The 21,815-nt window shown below is 41.3% G+C and overlaps 1 non-coding gene across 1 annotated transcript; it reads right to left on the bottom strand.

Moving 5' to 3' along the window:
* Nucleotides 1-314: 314 nt before the first annotated feature.
* On the bottom strand, nt 315-451 carry LOC119933864. The gene has a single exon (XR_005452733.1). It is a non-coding gene; the product is annotated as a small nucleolar RNA SNORA7 (small nucleolar RNA).
* Between the last annotated feature and the right edge of the window lie 21,364 nt (nt 452-21,815).

The raw sequence follows: 21,815 nt of genomic DNA, 5'->3' as shown, positions 1-21,815 counted from the left end.
AGCGAGGGGAAGTTAAGCAGTTGGAACTTGTAGTAGGCTGGGATAATGAGCTCTTAGCTTAAAACATACCTGAGGTAAAGGGAAGATGTCTTGTCTTATGCCGTCGAGTCGTTTCCTACCCAAAGTGACACCACGGACATATCTCTCCCAGAACGCCCTGCTCTCCATCTGCAATCGTTCTGCTAGTGTATCCATAGAGTTTTCTTGGTAAAAATTTGGAAGTGGTTTACCACTGCCTCCTTCCATGCAGTAATCTTCAGTCTCTGCCCTCGACTCCCTCCCATGCTGCTGCTGCCCAGCATGGACGAGTTTTGACTTGTGGCAGATTCCTTCCACTTGCTAGCCACTTGCCAAGCTAGGAATGGAATGGGTATGCCTCCGCTTGACTCTCCCTCCTGTAGCCAAGACTGGTACAGTACCAGAAACTCTCCAGGTGTGACCCTGAGAGGGGAAAGGGAAAATAGGATGAGTTAATGTGAGGGCTCCAATAGCCACTTCTGTGGCTGAAGAATGTGGTCCCTGCCTTCTGATAGATTATCCACTTGGTGTGGCCACCTTGAACTCTAGTGTAGGTAAATTTTACCCTGTAAACTACAACTTTATAATTTTATGTTATGATATTTTCCAATTTGTGGTATTAATTAAATCCCAACTTCAGTCATTTCTTGTTTGGGAATTTGGTTCAGCCACAGTCTCTGGAACCCTTATAGTCTTCATAATCAGATCCCAGAGGGATTTGTTTGATTCCCTAATTGACCTAGATAATATTGAACATAGGACAGTCAGTAATTTTTGCCCTAGGTTTCGGATATAGAGATAAACAACTTTAACTTCAGTCTCCTAAGGAAAAAGCTTTTGTGGAGTCTAATAATCTGGCCATATGATAGGATTCCCAAGATGATCTTTCCTGGAAAGTTTAGGACTGGAGCACACTCCAGAAGTTGCCAGTGGAAGTAGTGCAAAGATAGACTGAAGGCCAACCTCAAAACATGTTCCATTAACATTAATCCTTGGGAACTTGCACCTGAGACTGGTCCTTCTCATACCCACCATTCAGCCTTTTGAAGATAAATGCATTGCTACTGGATAGGATATATCTGCTAGACCAAAGATAGCTTTAGGTAGCTATAAACAACCAGAACTAGCCTTCACATGCTTGGTCTGAGGCTGGCCAAATGTCACATACCATGGCCTCTTTGCACACCTCATCAGGCACCAGAAGTGACAGAGACTCATCTGTCACTTACAATAAGGAGATGCCACCTATTCATAGTCAAACCAGAAAGAATGTTCACATTAAATCAGATCAAACATGATGAAGAAATTCCTACAGGACAATTTAGTGCAAAATCTGATTGACTGAAATTTAAGTGGTCTATGCATTAATAAAATCTACTTAGTAAGAGCCATAGTGAGAAATTCCCCTTGGTTCTTCCTGAATAAACCTGTTTGGGTCAGTGTTTCTCTTCAATTTAAAATACAAGTGACCTGATTTCCTGCATGCCCCAATTTTTAGAAAGAATATGGATGACATTCCCTAGTGAGGAATTCAGATGACTTTGAGAAGTTTAGCCTATGCACATGAGCCCTAATTTTTATTGAACTTCAGGGCTGGAAAATTCCTGCATGTTTCAAGTAGTGTTAGTGAACTGAGTAGAAGAAAACAGCATATTTGAGGAACAAATGACTAAGGTTCTGTTCACAATAAGGGAAAGAGAATTATTTGGAAATGAGGTTAGTTCAGAGCACTGATAAAAAATTTAACTGAATAAAGCTAGGTACATGTCTACCTGATGTTCATTTGATTATTGCAAACTTCACAGCTGAAATCAAACTAACTAGGTATCTGAGAGGATTTATCCTATTACTTTTGGAAGAATTTTCTGTTTCCTTCTCAGACTATTGTTCTGCAGATACTAATATTTCTCCTCATCATAATTGAGCTGGATCCACCTCGAGGCCACTGATTTGTGCACATTAATAATGTCTCAAAATTTTTAAGGCACCTTGGCCTTTCTGAAGCATTTTGTACATTATGTACATACCTAAGAGCTATACGTTGTAAATGATCTATATGCTTATTGTGGGCAGAGGATCTGTCTATCAACTCTGTTGTTTTGTATTCTCCCCAGTGTTTAGTCCCTGTGAGAAAGACATTGTTAGGTCCATTTTACAGATTAGGGAACCAAGACCCGAAGAGATTAAGGTGACTTTTTCAAGGTCACATCACAGATGAGTGGCAAAACTAGATCCAGAAAGCAGGGAGCATGAACACTCAATCCCTTACTTTTCTGCTAGACAATTATCTGTCTCATGGAGACAGATAATTTACTTTATGGGCACCTATTTAAGAACAAGGTCCACCACTTTGAAAATGCTTGGTAATTAGCGCAGCTGGACAAGAAGTCACCCTATCTGCAAAGGAAAATATCATCCAGCACAGGACACCTGTGCAAGGTTGAGCCTTGCTTGAGACCCTTGCTCCTTAAATCCTCTATTGTCCCTTGCCCTGCTTTTATAGATACCACTTCCATCAGCACCTTCCTTACAATCTTCCCTAGGTGTTGAGGGAATCTGGTTCCAGAAGTGGAGTGGTTTTCGAAGAATTTCCTATTGAATTTGACTCTGAGAATCAGAGGTGAAAAAAGGCATCCCTATATTTTTGTGAGTCTTGATCTTCAGAACCTAAATTGAAATGTTGATTCCTTGTAGGTTGAGCATTTGATTTTTTAAGCCAAAGCGGCAAAAATGTACCTAATATATTGCTGAAGCTTCCAACTTTATATGAAATACTTTATCTACATTAAGCAAATAGCTATTTAAATGTCCCCAGTATAACATGGCATGTTATTTGGCAATTTTCCATTTTCTAAATGGAAAGGAGTAGCCTTTCTGGTGAATTCACTTTTGGGGTCCTCATGAAACATGAAATCTGGTCTCCAGTGACTAGCATGCTTCCTGAAAGCTGGCCAATTAACCTCAGTCGAATGACGTCTAAAAATAAACAAATATGTGCAGATTAGGGGTAACTACCTAGATGGAAATTTCAATATTATTCTTTTATTCAGAATAGAGAAGTAGAGCTAGAGGTCAGAAAATTAGGGACAGAGGAGGGACTAAATAGGACTGGCTTCAGGTGACAAGAAAGGTAAGCAAACACCTCATGGCATGGCATGGGGAAGACTGTGTTGCTCTCACAAATATGGTGGTTGCCCGACTTTCATAAAGATGATGGAGCCAAAGTGTATACGTCCCTCTGTCCCTCTCTAAAATGGTGAGAGCAGGGTTGTGTGTCATGTCGGTTGGAAATTATGTCCTAGTAGAGCATGCATTGGAGTGTCAGAGCCAAGTTCCTTGGTGTGCTCAGTGAAAAGGAAGTACTAAAGAAACGCTCATGGGGCAGACTGCCACATAACATTGCATATGACATCATTATGTTAGTCATCATGTGAGGCACTGCTTGAATGAAAAATGATGTTGGAGTAGAATATAATATAATGACATTCTGTGGAAGCTTGGGCTACTGGAAAGAGCCTGGGACTGGGAGTCAGAACACCTGGTTTTTAATCCCAGCCCTGTTGGATGACTTTAGAAAATTACCTAACCCCTCTGGGTCTCATTTTCCCCATGTGTAAAGTGGTGAACAATTCCCGGCTCTCTTAACAACTTAGGCTGTGAGTCCCATGTGAGAGCGAGATTTAAGTTTGAACTGATTATCTTCTATCTTCCCCAGGATCTAGCACAGTGCTTAACACGGAGTAAATGCTTAATAAATTCATAGTAATGCAGAACATGGATAAGGGTGCATGGCTGTTTTTTCCCAGGCTCAGTGCTGCTAAATGTCCGAGCTGGCCCTGGGCATAAAACACATGGTAATAAAGGCAATACAAGAGGGATTTTTGACTATTAAGGAAAATTGAAAATACCTCACCTCAGAGGAGCTGATGGAAGACAGGTGAAGAGCCTTGGGATCCATGGACAGATAAGTAATTGACAAGTTCAGACTATCATTCAAGCATAAATTAGGGGAGATGTGTGTTGGTAACTTTGTTCATATGCATCTCTGACCCTGTACTGATGCAACCTTGTGGTCTATTGTAAGTTTGTACAAGTCTAGGTGTTGTTTAAGATTTTGCTCTAACACTGGAAATATCTTTAGCTTAGGAAAATACTCTTTATGTCCTAAAATAGAGAGGGAAAGTCTGTGTTCATGTTCTGGAAACTTGTCCACCTTGATTAATCAAATCAATCAATGGTACTTACTGAGTGTTTACTGTGTGCAGAGCACTGTACTGAGTGCTAGGGAGAGTACAGTACAACAAAATCAGTAGACATATTCCCTGCCCACAAGGAACTTATAGTCTGGATGGAGAGATAGACATTAATAAATCTCAGTTCTCTGTGTAAGTGCTGTGGGGCTGATGATGGGGTGAATATCAAGTGCTTAAAAGCTACAGATCCAATTGCATGGATGATGTAGAAGAGAGAGGGAGTAGGGGAAATGAGGGTTTAGTTATAATAATAATAATGACATTTATTAAGTGCTTACTATATGCAAAGCACTGTTCTAAGAGCTGGGAAGGTTACAAGGTGATCAGGTTGTCCCATGTGGGGCTCACGGTGTTAATCCCCATTTTACAGATGAGAGAACTGAGGCACAGAGAAGTTAAGTGACTTGCCCAAAGTCACACAGCTGACAAGTGGTGGAGCCGGGATTTGAACCCATGACCTCTGACTCCAAAGCCTGTGCTCTTTCCACTGAGCCACGCTGCTTCGTTGAGTACGGTGTCTTGGAGAGGTGGTTTTAATAAGGTTTTCAAGGTGTGGGGAATGGAGATCTGTCATATATGAAGGTGGAGGGAGTTTCAGGCCAGATGGAGGAAGTGGACAAGGGGTCGGTGACCAGATATGTGAGATCAAGGTACAGTGAGTAAGTTAGCATTAGAGATGTGTAGTTTGCGGGCTGGGTTGAAGTAGGGTGAGTAAGGTAGGAGGGGGCAAACTGAGTGCACTACAGAGGTATTCAACAAACGGCATTTATTGGGTTCCTACTGAGTGTAGACCACTGTACTAAGTGCTTGGGAGAGTAAAATTCAATACAGAAGGAAGTGTTAGTATTGGAGCTACCCCTCAAAACATAACTGCCAGCCCAAACAATGGGCAGGAGATAGCTCAACCGCAGATGACTCTCAGACCTCTCAGTGGGCTACAGTTCTCTTCCAGGGATGTCAGCCATTTACCTGAGTGATCCCAGAGTACTCTAGCAGGGAAAACTTTATTCCAGACTTATATTTCCTTCTAGAACCTCCCAATGTGAATACCTGCCCCCGTCCTCCACCACCTTACCCTAATAACTTAGCCCTCCCTATGGACCTCCCTCTCAGCCTTCTCTGAAGAAGAGGTCTCTTTCCTTATCCCTGCTCACCTTCTAAAAGCACTTGCTCTAATCTTTCATTCCTTCCTTATATGATATTGAGCCACTCACACTCTGGCGGTTACTTTGCCTCCGCCTTCAAATATGTTCAAGTCTTTCCTATCCCAAAAATTATTCCCTGGATCCCACTGCACCTTCTGCTATTGACCACTGCTATTGCCGTGTCCATTCTCTTTGAGGGAATTCTACAAACTTTGGCCTTTACTTCCTTTCTTTCAACTCCATTCGTGACACACTACAATCTGATTTCCTCCTTTTTCACATCACTGAAACTGAACTCTCCGAGGTCAGTGATATCTTTGCTGTAAAATCCAGTGGACTCTACTCTATCCCTTCACTTCCTGGTTGCATCTGGCATGATTAACCATTCCTTTCTCCTGGAAATGCTTGTCCATCTTGGTTTTCCCAACAAGGTTCTCTCCTAGTTCTCCTGCTTCTCAGACTCTTTTACAGTTCTTTTCTTCTCCCACCTCCTAATGGTGAGTGCCTCTCTAGGCTCTTTCTGGGCCCCTTACTCTCTTAACTACACTTGCTAACTTGGGTAGCTCATTCACTACCAAGGTTTCAACTACCACCAATATAGGAATATACGGATGGCTCTTTCATCTGCCCTGCCTTGTTAGTCCTGACTTCTCCCTTCCTCTGTAATCTCATGTTTCTTCTTGCCTCCAAGATATCGCTTCATGGAATCCCACTAGCTCCTTTAGGTTGAGGAGAGAGGTTTAGGGTGTTCTGGGAGAGATGTGTCAATGGTGTCACTATGGGTCGGAGATGACTTAGAATAAGACAAGACAACACCTACCTAATTTCCTATCTCAGTGTACACCATCACCGTGCTCCCTGTTTATTAATTTCACAATTTTGGTATTTGCCTTCACTCCCTCTTTTACATCTCTCAAATTCAATCCATCGCTATGTTTTTCTTCAACAGAATTTTCCAGATCTGGCTCTTCATTTCTATCCAAACAACCACCACTCTGGTCCAAACATAGTGGAAGCCTGTATCAGCCTCCTCGCTAGTTTCACTGTCTCAAGACCTTCCTCTCTGTAGTTGAGATTCCCTTTTGAAAATTCAGATATTTTTTCCATAATGCCATTCAGTACACATCTCTTCACTCTTCAAAGACCTTTCCACTCTGCATTAAGCAGAAACTCCTGGCCATTGACTTAAAGACATTTCATCAGCTCTGACCCTCTAATTCATCAACTTTCTTGATAAATAACTGTGTGATGCACAAATAACTGCTATATGGAGAATGAAAATTGGGAAATCGAAGACAAGAAGGACTGAGAGAACATTTTAAGGATTTGGTAAAACAAAGCCTCTGACAATGCTCCATCCCACCTGAACACTGGGAATCAAAAATTGATGAGGCTAGATCAGCATGGTGAATCATATAAAGAAAGAAGCATTCTTTTGGAACAAAAAAATCCAAAGAATGAGGGACAAGGTGGCAAAAGTGAAAACAAGTGCTATAAATATCAAACATGACAACACAAGATATAAATAAAGGTAGCCAAGGTTATGTGTATATATTTCTGTGTATGATATACATATCATATAATGTATACATATATTGTATATATACACACACACATATATATATATATACACACATCACCATTGCATCACTTACGCATTCACAGCCAAATTTGTCCAACCCAATTATCTTATATCTATCCGAACACTTAGTGCCTGGCATATAGAAAGTGCTTAAAAATACCACTAAAATAAAAATATGATTACACATATTCTATTATTTAAGCATTCACTTATTCATCTAGACATTTTCTATTCTCTTCAACCTCCTCAGTGTTTATTATTTCATGACTATGTATTTCATTTGATTGTAAGCTCCTCTGAAGGGATTTTACTTCTATTCTATGCTCCCATGACTTCCATAAAAGTGCTCTGCACACTGTAGTGACTCAATAAATGCTACTATTGATAAAGAACCTCAGGATTCCAGTGGTTCAGGTCAGGGGAATTTTTAGGTGTTGCAGTAGATAGAAAGTCTTGGCACAACACAAATGAGCTCTTTTGATTAATAGATATCATTTTGAGGGATGCAAAGAATCTCTGGGTGACAAATTGATCTGCCCCATGGGTGGCAGAGTAGTGGAGACTCTACCCAGGCTGCCATAAGTATTTACAGCATATTAAACACTGTACAAAGCACTGAGGAGAATCAATAGACACTGATTTAGACTCAGTCATGGCTCCTCAGAAATTCAATAAGAGGGAGAAAGACTGGCTAACAATATAAATGGTTGGTTGATTCCATATTTCAGAAACAATAGCAGCTTCTCAGCCCCTAGACCATTCTGTCCTACCCTGAGTTCCAATAGCTTTCTCAATGTTCTATATGCTCTAGTCTCCCCACTTTATATTCCCCAGATTCCCACACTTTCCAACCACATAAGCATTAAGCACTCACAATTCCCTGTAGTGCTTATAGCCTATTTCTTAATAATCATTCTATAATATTTTCTGTCTCCCCTACGTAGTTCTAAATGCCTTGAGGGTAGGGATGATATCTATTAATTCAATTATACTCTTCCAAACATGCTCAGGGCTCTGCATACAGTAAGTGCTCAATAAATACTATTGTTTGAATGACTGATGATTGATTGACTGGCAGCTGATAGTCTCTCACAATGGCAGGTGAGAGAATGTGGCAGGCCTAGAACTTTGGCACTCTTCATGAATTCTGGTTTCCTGAATTTGTGGAGGTCTCAGGCCACATATTGCCATTGTGTCTTCCCCCTCTTCCCTGTGGGTTAATCGGATTTCCCCAAATGACAGTGGTTTGGTATTCTGAAACCTGTACAATGGATTAGTAATTGACCAGAAGTTGAACCCAACACAGTCTCTGCTCTGTAGAGATCAGTAGTCTCTAAAGAACCTGATCCGGACAAACAGAGTCCTGATGCCGACACACCAAATGCAGCTCAGAACCCCATTAACACTGCAACTGACCCTCTGAGATTACCTTTAAATGTGTGTTTGGGGACATGGAAACCTGGAGTTCAGTCTCGGGTTATTCTGTGTTGAACACTCACCTCAATTCACACAACATGGGGAAGTGAGTAATAGTACTGCTATCCTAGTTCAGTCAATTTATTTATTTTTTCCTTGGAGTACTGACAAATTCTGCATTCCTTCCATCTTTAGTAGGCAGGATTCTCCCTTAGTGAACAATTATATTTTTACAAAATGGACTCTAGATGGAGATAGTCATCTATAGCTTTTTTTTTGTTTTCTAAAAGGCTGAGGTGAATAATATACTCCAGAGCTGAAAGAAAGTAAATTAGAATTGTTTTTCAGCTTAAAGTCTCCTGAAGACTCCTAGAAGTGATTTAAAATATTATTTGATGTGGATGAGACCTGAAACATGAAAAATGTTTTTGAAATGTTAATCCAGATAATTTATAAAAATGGAACACTGCTGTATGATACTTCTTTATATATATATATATATATATATATATATATATATATATATATATATATATATATTTCTTGCAAAAGATATAAAGCAATCATCTTTTATATAACATAGATGTAATCAGAAAGCCAAATGAGTACGGTATTTCAACTTCTTTCATGAGATCTGCATTTCTTAAAAAAAAAAACCAAGAAACTTAAGGGAAAATATAGTGGAATTCTCTGCTAGAAAAAGACAGTTAGCAAGTGAATCTTTTTATTTTTTTAATTGGAACTTTTCTTGAAATGATGCAGTGCTTTCCATACCTGAATTTTTATTATCAGTGATTTCGCATCCCTACTAAGGATGTGAAAACACGTGTAAATTGGGCCACATGAGGTTTCACAAGGCTTAGCTGTCTCCTCTGTTCTATAGCAGCATCTACGTGTTTTTGTTATGTCCAGGAGGAATTTCTGAGTTCGGGATAATTTGCTGGGCAAACTAAATGTCCTGCCCACACTCCCCATCTAACAGGAGCAGCCCCATGCCTTGGAGGGAAGAGGAGGGACAGAGACTTGGATTAGTCCAAATTAGACTAGCCCACACATAGAAAGGGAGGAAAGAACTAGAAATTTCTAGAGCAGTAGAGCTGCTCACTCCTAAATAGCCCTCCAAAAGAGGAAGTCTATTTGCCTGGGATGTCAGTCACTTAATGAAATCAGCATAGCCAATCACAGAGAGGGATTCAGTCAAGGAAGAAGAGAGGAGTGAACTCAGTAAGTTATGAGGAAAGAGAGTCCCCTTCCTAGAGGCTGTTCCTCAGGGAAGGGGTCTGGGGAGAGAACATTCCTGGTTAATCTCTCGAGTTGATCGTACCAGGCTTCCAAGAAGGCAGGAAACAGGATCTTAGTACTCTCCTTAAAAGCTGTGCCTTTAGCAGCTTTGAGCTATAAGAACTTAAGGATACATGAGAACTGATAATGGAGTTAATAATAATAATGGCATTTATTAAATGCTTACTATGTGCCAAGCACTGTTCTAAGCGCTGGGGAGGATACATGGTGATCAGGTTGTCCCACGTGGGGCTCACAGTCTTCATCCCTATTTTACAGATGAGGTCACTGAGGCACAGAGAAGTTAAGTGACTTGCCCAAAGTCACACAGCTGACAAGTGGTGGAGCCGGGATTAGAACCCACATCCTCTGACTCCCAAGCCTGTGCTCTTTCCACTGAGCCACGCTGCTTCTCTGTTAAGTTAAGGCAATCTGTTTCCTGTGGGGCAACTACCACTGGGTTGAAGTTAGGAAAATGTTCTAGATCAGGGACAGTATATTATTATTGGATTTGCGGTAAGACTGTTGTATACTTACTGAGCATATAAATCCTTAAGATAAAAACAGTTACCTGTTTTTAACCAAAGTGTGCTCTGGTGTAATCTGTGTGTGGGTAACTCACATATTCAAAGAGGTCACTATAGGGAGGGAAAGGACTTTTGCTTTACTCTAAACCTCACCACAAAGCATTTAGGAAGAGAGAGTGGTTAGGGGAACACCATAATCTCCCTACACCATCAAATTCTGAGAGTCATATGTTTGGGAAGGAATGGTAAGAGGGAATGGGTCGATAACTGGAGGGGAGTGTGACATAAAGAGAGGGTTTTTTAGAATAGGGATTACTTGGGCATATTCCAAAGCAGCAGAGAAAGAATGATGGGAAAATGAGTGGTTGAAGATTATGGTCAGGGAAGTAAAAAGGGAGGAGGCAAATACTTAAATAAGGTGCAAAGGAATAGGGTTGGAATCACAGGTGAAAGAGGTGGATTTTAAGAGTCAGGATGTCTCCTCTTGATACTGCTGAGAAAGATTAGGGGGTTGAAGAAGAGGCAGTAGTAGGATTGAACTGGAGCGGTAAAGGGGAAATTTTAGGGAGATCATGCCTAAAAATCCTCAAAGATGGACTTGCCAAATCCTGCATACTTCATTTACTGTGTAATAGAAATAATCATAATTAATAATTATGGTATTTGTTAAGTGCTTACTATGTACCAAGCACTCTTCTAAGCAAGGTGAAAATCTCTCCTGGATAGGCTCATTGAGTTAAAACATGTGCCCATCGCCCAAACCGCTCCTTTGGAAGCATTAGATCTCCATACTCCGGGGTGGCAATAAACAGTGTCAACAGCACTGCTGATAAGGCCGAATGTGTTGAAACAATAGCTCCATATCTGGAAGAGTGAGAACATAGGGGCTTATAACAGAACGGAAGATTGTCAAGCCAAACCCTTACACATATTTCTGTAAGATATCCATTTACGGTTTTTGACATTTATCATTCTTTGTCCATTTGTGTGTGTCCTGTCTGACCCATTAGCCTATAAGTTCCTTGAAAGTTCTGTTAATCAGCAACCCTAGGTTCTACTCCAGTTCAGCCACTTATTGGACCCAAGACTTCAGTCCAGTTATGCAACAGTTTATTGCATCAGTTTACTTATCCATAAAATGGGGATAACCCTTGCTTATCTCACAGTGATATTGTGAGGAGAAAATTAGAGGTCATGCAAAGCTAACTCCCCATTTCAGTGAAACTTGTTTTTATTCTTTAGAAAGTTTTGTCCCTCAAACATGAAACCTCTCCCTTCAATCCAAGGCCAAGGTGCATCTCAGAGACAAACTCCTGACTTTGGTCCCAGATGCTGTCCAATGGGACCCACATCTTTTCTTTCTGCAACTGACCCATTCCTTCACTCAATTTCCAGAAAAAAAGACCCGTTCTAGTTCCATTACAGGAAACCCTTGTAGAGGAATGTTTAAGCATATCACAGCTGGGGAATTAATCCAAATATGCTTTTCATAAAATTTGAAAACATGGGTCAGGTATAAAATAATAATTTGAGATGCACTGATTATTTCATGAGTTGAAAATGAATTCAGTCTTGAAAGAGGAATTTAAGATTTTCCACTCTACATCAAATCTTATATCTTCCCTTCAGAGATGAACAATAATTTTGTAGGGAAAAATTCATGAAATAATTCCATTTTTTCATCCAACTATTCATTCACTGAACCATCCATCTATCTGTCTGTTCATTCATTCATTCATATATCCAGAGATAATTTTGAAGAGCCACACAGTAAGCACTCAATAAATAGGATTGAATGAATGAATGAATGTGAAAAATGTGGATAACTTACTGCTTCTTCTACTTTATTTTATCTCCTTCCTCCAAGGCCTCATTTCTATACTCCCATCACTTCAGGGATACCAGTTTTTCCACCTCATAGGTACTGAAGGGAAGGTGAGATTTTTATTAGGGTGGGAGGCAAAGACCATAACCCCACAGTGGAACACCCATTTACATGCTCAATAGATGCTTCTTTAAGTCCCAGAGAAGTAGTGTGGTGCAGTGGAAAGACCACAGAGAGTCAGAGGACCTGGGTTTTAATCCAGGCTCCACCACTTGGCTGTTGCGTGACTTTGTGCAATTCATTTAGTTTCCTCATCTACAAATGCCCGTTCTCCATGCTAGTTAGGGAACCCCATGTTACTCTGTGTGACTTGATTATTTTCTTTCTACTCTAATGCTTCGTACAGAGCTTGATACACAATAAGCCTAAACAATCAATCAATCAATCGTATTTATTGAGCACTTATTGTATGCAGAGCACTGTACTAAGCCCATGGGAGAGTACAATTGAGCAATATAGCAGACACATTCATTGCCCACAACAAGCTTAGTCTAGAGGGGAGACAGACATTAATATAAATAAATAAATTGTGGATAGGTACATAAGTGCTGTGGGCCTGAGATGAGGTGAATAAAGGGAGCCAATCAGGGCGGTTGTAACATTTTAACAAATACCGCAATTACAATAATAATGATTTTTTATCAATAATCACCAGAGAACCCTATGAGCTGACTCATGCTAATTAATCCTCTATTTTCAGTGGAAAGGTGAAATCTCTCTCTCCATAACCTTCCCACCTTCTCCATGTCAACCATACTTATATCTGTTTTGAGAGAAGACAGAGAAGGAGGGATGTCTTCCCTGCCCAACTCAGACTTTACCATGAAGCCGTCCATTTTGCCAGTTGCTTGACAGATCCTTAGGAAGTAATATTCCTGGAGATATTAAGATATGCCTTTGCCAGGGAAAGAATTCCTGGGGAGGTGTGTGGCTGGGCTCTGTTCCTGGCTTCCTCTTCCAAATAGAGCCAGGTGCAAGAGGCCAGGCTAATTCTGGGCCCATATCTGGGCCGTAGCATACCCTAGTTCTGGGCACTCTGGGGAAGAGATATGCTCTCCCTCCCTCCCATCCTTCTGCTCTCTAAACCTCTAGTCTGTAAGCTCGTTGTGGGCAGGAATTGTCTATGTAGTAATATTTTGTACTCTCCCAAGCACTTAGTACAGTGCTCTGCACCCGATAAACAATCAATAGATAAGACTGACTGACAGACTGACTAGACTTCCCCTCCACACATTGAAAGCTGCTCTTGTCATCTTCAGAAGGGAAAGAACTAAACTCTCTCAAGTAGAGGAGTGTGGCCTGAAGAAAGCACATTTGGGTTTGATGTTCCTTGAGAACAGTCAGCTGCATCCATTCCCCAACAGCATATCCACATGCTCAGCCCCTCATGTCCTGAGCTGGTGTTTCCTGAGTGGGTGATTCACTGCCATGTCTACCATCTCTGCTCCTTTAATTCAGACAAAAGCTGAAGTATTAAATAGCATCTATGTCACAGTTGCTATAGAAACCAATCAAAATTCATGAAAGGGACTAATTTGACTGGCCGGAAGGCAACATATTATTTCATTTGTGTGCACAATAGTAAGAGAGATTACTGTCCTCAATTTTTAAAGGGTCTTTCAAAGAGGTTCAGGAAAATGGTTGCATCACAATTTCATTATTATGGGAGACAAGTATTATACAGCTGATGGAGAAGAGTTTGTTTATCCTAATGACAAGACCCAAGAGTTTACTCTTGGTAAATAAACTCCAGCTATAGAATTTATCCCCTACTGTTTTCCCCACAACTATTCTCAACACTCCCAATTTGGTTTTCTAGTTCTTTCTCACCTTGATTAAATACTCCTTTCCCCACATCTGCATTTTGGGACTGAAACTGGGCTTGTGATTAAGGTTTCCTCCAGAATAGGAAATTCAAAAGGATTTCAAGTCCAACATGCTTTCACTCCCCGCTTTCTGGCAGTGCTAAACTGTCTGATTTAATCCATTGTATAGATCAGAGGAGAATGGCGCTGGGTCGCTAGGTTGTTTTTGATTAAAAGCAAGGACTCTTGTGCTTTTTCTGACTGCATTGATTGTACTACTAGTACTTCTACACTTCAACCTAATAAGCTGTATCTACCCTAGCAGTTAATACAGTGCCTGACACATAGTAAGCTACATCCAAGCTGTCACCAAAACCTGCCGATCTCAGCTCCGCAACATTGCCAAGATCCACCCTTTCCTCTCCATCCAAACTGCTACCCTGCTCATTCAAGCTCTCATCCTATGCTGTCTGGACTACTGTATCAGCCTCCTCTCCGATCTCCCATCCTCATGTCTCTCCCCACTTCAATCCATGCTTCATGCCGCTGCCCGGATTGTCTTTGTCCAGAAATGCTCTGGGCATGTTACTCCCCTCCTCAAAAATCTCCAGTGGCTACCAATCAATCTGCGCATCAGACAGAAACTCCTCACCCTCGGCTTCAAGAATCTCCATCACCTCGCCCTCTCCTACCTCACCTCCCTTCTCTCCTTCTACAGCCCAGTCCGCACCCTCTGCTCATCTGCCACTAATCGCTTCACCGTGCCTCGTTCTCGCCTGTCCCGCCGTTGACCCCCGGCCCACGTCATCCCCCTGGCCTGGAATGCCCTCCCTCCACACATCCACCAAGCTAGCTCTCTTCCTCCCTTCAAGGCCCTCCTGAGAGCTCACCTCCTCCAGGAGGCCTTCCCAGACTGAGCCCCCTACTTCCTCTCCTCCTCATCCCCCTTTCCATCCTCCCGTCTTACCTCCTTCCCTTCCTCATAGCACCTGTATATATGTATATATGTTTGTACATATTTATTGCTCTATTTATTTTACTTGTACATATCTATTCTATTTATTTTATTTTGTTAATATGCTTGGTTTTGTTCTCTGTCTCCCCCTTCTAGACTGTGAGCCCACTGTTGGGTAGGGACAGTCTCTATATGTTGCCAACTTGTACTTCCCAAGCGCTTAGTACAGTGCTCTGCACACAGTAAGCACTCAGTAAATATGATTGATTGATTGAACAAATGCTATAAAAAAGATAAAGAGGACACGTCTACCATTTCTGTTGTATTGTACTCTCTCAAGAACTTACTTCTGCCCAAGGAGTAATAGTATTGTTAAGTTGTTACTCTGTACTAAGCACTGCAATAAGTGCTGGGGCAAGATACAAGATAGGCAGTTTGGACATAATCTAAGAGTGGGGGGTAATAGTTATTTTATCCCCATTATACATATGTGGGGAATGAGACACAGAGAGATTAAGTGACTTGCCCAATATCACACAGCAGGCAAGTGAATGCTGAGAATTTTAAGAAAAAACAGGTGGTTCCAAAAGGTCAGTGGTCTTCACTTCAAATTGCACTTATCTCCAGGGCTTAATTGTTGTGGGAACCTGAGACATGACCGGGAAGCATACCCTTGGAGAAGAAATTAGGAGACTCATATAAGAGGGATGGAACAGCTCCTTTTAGATAGAATCAGAGTTGGAAGGTCATCTCATCCATGCCCCTGCCTCAAGGCAGGACTGCACCTGAGAAAAACGACACTTTCCACTATACACACATCCACAAAGGGACCTATGTCATTGATTTGGAGAAATAGAACACAAACAATGGCCTAGGCAACATTTTAAATTTTTTAAGTGACTTTTTAGTGTACTTGTTAGAAAAATGAAGAGACGGCCTCACCTATAATGCTTGAACAACTACATTGCATGTTTAAATGACAAGTCAAGACCTTCAGTATTGCAGTGCATTGGTGACATAAGGAATCTGCTAAACAACTCAGTCAGCCTCTGCATCTCCATCCAATAACTAAATTCAAGAGCCTTTCTGTCCCAGCTTCCTTGCAGAACAAGAATAGCACAATAAAAAAGTCACATTTTTTGAAGACGAATCTCCTTTTGTCAAGGTGTATAATTTTAAGAGGCTGGATAATTAACGAGATGTGAACCCCAGAGAGTGTGAGAAGCGGTCTAAGAGGAATCTCTTCTTCCATAGAAGGTAAATTAACCTTGACATGGAAACGGTACTGCTTTCTACTCCAAAAGGGACAATTTACTAAATGAAATTGTCTGCCCTAGGCGAAGCTGATGGCAAGTTTAAACTAATGAAAAGAGACTTACCAGATACTTCTTGTTTCTAACATAAGCTCACTTTCTAGCCATCAGAAGATGCCTTAGTAACTGATGCCCTTAGGGGACACTGAATTAGGTCTGAAAAGACAAGACAGGCCTGCTGGAGGATTACTTCCTCTTGCATGACTCTTGTTTGGCTGAAGAGTTGACAGCAACTATCCTGGTACTCCCTCACCAGTCTACTGGGAAGCCTCACATTTTTCCAGCCTAGGAATGGGGTGGGCAGAGGGGATCAGGGAATGAGAAAGCCTGAAATATCTCATCTGCCAATTAGGTGGTGACACTGATGAGGTAGTGTGTGGGGCAGGCATAATTGCCAGTTGGTTTTCACTGTTTGTGGCTCCACTGTCTGCCAACTGTCGTCCACATGATGCTTAGTATTGGAAATTCCTTGTAGACGATTAGGAAAGAAACACTATTTTGTCTCAAACAATCCCTTCAAAAGAGCATCCTGGCCTAATCCAGTCATGCCCAGCAAATGTTGCCATTCAGATAATGTGCATTCAACTCCTGTAAGGTAGTAGATTTTCCAGTTTGGGAACAATAAGTCAATGGCATTTATTAAGTGCTTACTGTGCACAGAGTACTGTATTAAAAACAATAATGGTGGCATTTGTTAAGTGTTTACTATGTGCCAGGCACTATACTAAGCACTGGGGTGGATACTAGAAAATTGGGTTAGACAGCCACTTGGGGCTCACAGACTTAATCCCCATTTGACAGATGAATAGCTGAGGCACAGAGAGGTGAAGTGACTTACCCAAGGTCACACAGCAGACAAGTGGCAGAGCTGGGATTAAAACCCAGGTCTGGCTCCCAGGCCTGGGCTCTATCCACTAGGCCATGCTGCTTCTCTAAGCATTAAACACTTGGGAAAGTATAATACAACAGAGTTGGTAGATGTGATCCTAAAATTAAGACAACTAAAAGGGAAATGATCCAATGATTTGGGGTAATGGAGACAGACTGAATGATTCGAAAGGTCTTTCTTTTAAGATGGTCTTTGTCCCTGAATTATCTGGATAATTTTCTTATTCCTCTTTACCTTTTGTAGGCAGATACTGCAAAACCACAATGCTGCCTCTGTTTTATTTTCTCTTTCTCTTCTCTTGCGTCATTTTCTCTTGTGTCTGTCCTTCATGCTTCATGCTTCTTTTTTCCAGGAAATAATATATTATTACTTCATTTTCACTTTCTTCCTTCTCTTTTATATCCTCTTTATTAATGATTCACATTTATTGGGTGCTCACTCTGTGCATGCTTTGTTCTTTTTTCCAGGAAATAATATGTTATTACTTCATTTTCACTTTCTTCCTTCTCTTTTATATCCTCTTTATTAGATTCACATTTATTGGGTTCTCACTCTGTGCAGAACACTGTACTAAGCTCTTGGAAGAGAACAGTATAACAGAGTTGGTAGAGCACATTTCCAGCATACTATGAGTTCACTTACTGTGTTCACAGTACTGTACTAAGAGGTTGGGAAAGTACAGTGTGAGGAGAAGCAGTGTGGCTCAATGGAAGGAGCCCGGGCTTTGGAGTCAGAGAACATGGGTTCAAATCCTGGCTCCACCAATTGTCAGCTGTGTGACTTTAAGCAAGTCATTTAACTTCTCTGTGCCTCACCTCATCTGTAAAATGGGGATTAAGACCGTGAGCCCCCCGTGGGACAACCTGATCATCTTGTAACCTCCCCAGCACTTAGAGCAGTGCTTTGTACATAGTAAGCGCTTAAGAAATGCCATCATTATTATTATTATTACAGTACAATAGCCGTGTTAGACGCGCTTCTTGCCCACAAAGAACTTACAGTCTACAAGGACTGACAGACATTAAAATAAATTACGGATATGTATGTAAGTCCTGTCCCCTAAGGGCTGCACCTGGAGAGTTTCCAATACTCTACCAGCCCTGATTATGGGACGGAGAGTCAAGCAGAGGTATACCAATTCCATTCTTAGCTTGGACAGTGGCTAGCAAGTGGAAAGCAATCTGCCACAAGTCAAAACTCCCCTGTGCTGGGCACCAGCGGCATAGGAGAGAGTGGAAGGTGAAGACTAAGGTTTACTGCACGGAAGGAGGCAATAGTAAACCACTTCTGTATTTTTACCAAGAAAACTCTATGGATCCACTACCAGAACAATTGCAGATGCAGGTGGGGCGTTCCGGGAGAGATGTGCCCATGGTGTCAGTATGGGTCAGAGACAGCTCAACAGCATAAAACAAGACAAGACATAAGTGCTGCGGAGCTAAGGGTGAGAAAAATATCAAGTGATTAAAGGGTGGATATTGAAGTACATGGGCAACAAATATGAGAGGGAGTAGGGGAAATTAAGGATTAATTGAGGAAGCTTCTTGGCGAAGATATGATTTAAATAGGGTTTTGAAGATGGGGAGAGTGTGTCTTATATGGAGGGAGAGGGAATTCCAGGCTAGAGAGAGGGCATGGGTGAGATGGCATAGATGAGACTGTGATACACTTTGGCAGTAGAAGACCAAAGTGTGGGTTGGGTTGTAGAAGCTGATCAGCAAAGTAAGATAGGAGGGGGCAAACTGAATGCTGTAAAGATGAAGGTAAGGAGTTTCTGAATGCTGTGGAGGTGAATGGGCAGCCAGTGAAGGCACTTGAGAAGTGGGGAGATTTGGGCTGAATTTTTTTTTTAGAAAATGATTCAGGCAGCAGAATGAGGTAAGGGCTGGAGTGGGGAGAGACACGAGGCAGGAAAGCAAGTGAGGAGGCAGATGCAGGAGTCCAGGGGGTATATAAGTGCTTTAGTCAGCATAGTTACAGTTTGGATGGTGAGGAAAGGGTGGATTTTAGCGATGTTGTGAAGGTAGAACCCAGAGATTTGGACATGGATTTCCACATACATATCCAGAAAAACTGCCTGAAATGGAATTGTGACACAGAAAATTGATACAGCACTGAGTTTATTTTGAGACAACTTCCAGGGATATCCCTTAGCATTTGCAGAGAATTTCCCATTTCTCCTTCCTCATAATTTCCTCACGACTTCTTTATGACTTCCTCTCCTTCCTCTTCTCTCTAGACTGTAAGCTCATTGTGGACAGGGAATGTGTCTGTTGTTATAGTGTTCTCTCCCAGGCACTTATTACAGTGCTCTGCACACAGTAAGTGCTCAATAAATATGATTCACTGACTCACTGACTGACTTCTCCAGCAAGGCTCCATGATGCAGATTTTAGTATTCTTATTATATCTTTTGAACCCATGCAGCATTTTCAGTTGTTTGCTCTTCTTCAAGCCAAAAATTAGAACATAATTGAAGGAATTACTAGATCATTATATGAGGTAATTATATGAGGCCATTTCTTAAACAAAAAGGATTTGGATTTCAGAAGATTTTAGCTTAATAGATCTGTGGGGATCACAATTCTTAGTCTTGGTTTTGCTTTTTTTATTGTGCTGGAATGTAAACAAGCTTCACTTTTTAACCAATGGGATTCTTAATCCTTCTACATCTGAAAGCTGCTCAGAACAGAATGTCTGAAAAGATCATTGTTGTCGAAGGCTTTATATGAGGGTGCCACGGAGGATCTAGAAATATTAATTTTCCTCTTATGAGCAAGATGAGAAGGGCTCTTCTTCTTTCTTTCTTTCTTTGTTTATTTATCTATTTATTTTTTTATTTTATTTGTACATATTTAGTCTATTTCATTTTGTTAATATGTTTTGTTTTGTTCTCTGTCTCCCCCTTCTAGACTGTGAGCCCACTGTTGGGTAGGGACCGTCTCTATATGTTGCCAACTTGTACTTCCCAAGAGCTTAATACAGTGCTGTGCACACAGCAAGCGCTCAATAAATGCGATTGAATGAATGAATGAATGAATGAATGAATGAATGAAGGGCTGTATCAGGAATGAGTATGTTGGCTCATGTCGGCCTTCTATATAGCTATCTTTTGGGGTTGAAGTTGACATTTTTAATGGGTGTATTGTATGTGCATGTGTCTGTGTGCATGTATGTTTCTCATAAAATGAACACATGGGTAATAATCTCCTCACCCAGCAGGGAAAGCAGGGAAAGATTTCCCCTTGCCCTTTCTACACCAATGAATGGATTACCCACCATGCCCCAAACTCTTTTCATTTCTTCTTTGTATTGTGATGTTCTCAAAGCCACTTTTCAAGGAGAGTTATTCTATTTCTAATTTATGGGTTTCAGGATTCTGTTTGCTATGTCTCATCATTTTTGGTTAGTTTCAAAGAGTTTCTTATGGCCACCTAATTTGTGGTTTTTTCCATTTCATCATTGATTGGCTATTTGGATATTGACTGCCCTCCATTCTCCTTGATTGTCGGGGATTGTCATCATCATCACCCTCAATAACAGCATTACTGAGCACCCACTCTATGTGCAGAGCACTGTACTAGATGCTTAGGCCCAGGTAATAAAGCAGAACATGTAGTCTACGGTTTCTAGAAATGTAAAATCTAATGGGAAAGGTAAACGGATATAAAATGCCAAATATATCAGATAAAAATATGAGAACATAGGTTTAAATGATAAAAAGTAGGGAATTAAATAATTGTTTAAATAACGAAGAATAGTTAAACAGATACAGATTGAGGAGCAGTGTGTCTTAGTGGATAAAATATGGGCCTGGGGGTCAGAAGGACCTGGGTTCTAATCCCACCTCCACCATTTGTCTGCTCTGTGACCTTAGGCAAGTCACTTAACTTTGCTGTGCCTTAGTTGCCTCATCTGTAAAATGGAGGTTAACACTGTGAGCTCCATATGGGGCATGGAGGGTGTCCAACCTGATAAGCTTCTATCTACTCTAGCACTTAGTACAGTGCCTGGCACATAGTAAGCTCTTAACAAATGCCATAAAAGAGATACAGCGAACATATTCATTCATTCATTCAATCATATTTATTGAGCGCTTACTGTGTGCAGAGCACTGTACTAAGCGCTTGGGAAGTACAAATTGGCAACATATAGAGACGGTCCCTACCCAACAACGGGCTCACAGTCTAGAACATATCTACCATTTCTGTTGTATTGTACTCTCCCAAGGATTTGGTACAGTGTTCTGCCCACAGTAAATGCTCAAAAAGTAGCATTGCCCGATATACTCAAGAGCTGGCATGACTGATGGAGTGATATGCCCAGGGATGAGGAGATTAGCCTGGGAATGCCAAATGAAGGAAGTGGCTTTTTAGGAGGTTTTATCTCTAGAGCACCGCAGTGGCTTGCCAAGACTTTTGCCTCCTCAGGGACCACGTGATAAATTATAGCTCACCAAGGAAATAGTGAGGTGGTGGGTATAGCTGAGAAATGTTCTCATGAGGTCAGGACAAACTGGGCAGTGTTACCAGTAGCCCAGGGGTTCACTGGGCACAAGGTATGCCACCTGCAGAATAATCACAGCAAGATACCTGCACTGATCTTGCGTCAGGTCCAGGGAGGACAGGCTGATCACCTCTGGAACTGCTCAAGGAGAAGGTTCACGCAGTTAGCTTGCCCAAGGTCACACAGCAGACAAGTGACAGAACTGGGATTAGAACTCATTACATTTCTCTGTTCCAGGCC

This window comes from Tachyglossus aculeatus, chromosome 10 (assembly GCF_015852505.1).
Source record: "Tachyglossus aculeatus isolate mTacAcu1 chromosome 10, mTacAcu1.pri, whole genome shotgun sequence".
Taxonomy (NCBI): domain Eukaryota; kingdom Metazoa; phylum Chordata; class Mammalia; order Monotremata; family Tachyglossidae; genus Tachyglossus; species Tachyglossus aculeatus.
This window is presented reverse-complemented; position numbering and strand designations above follow the sequence as displayed.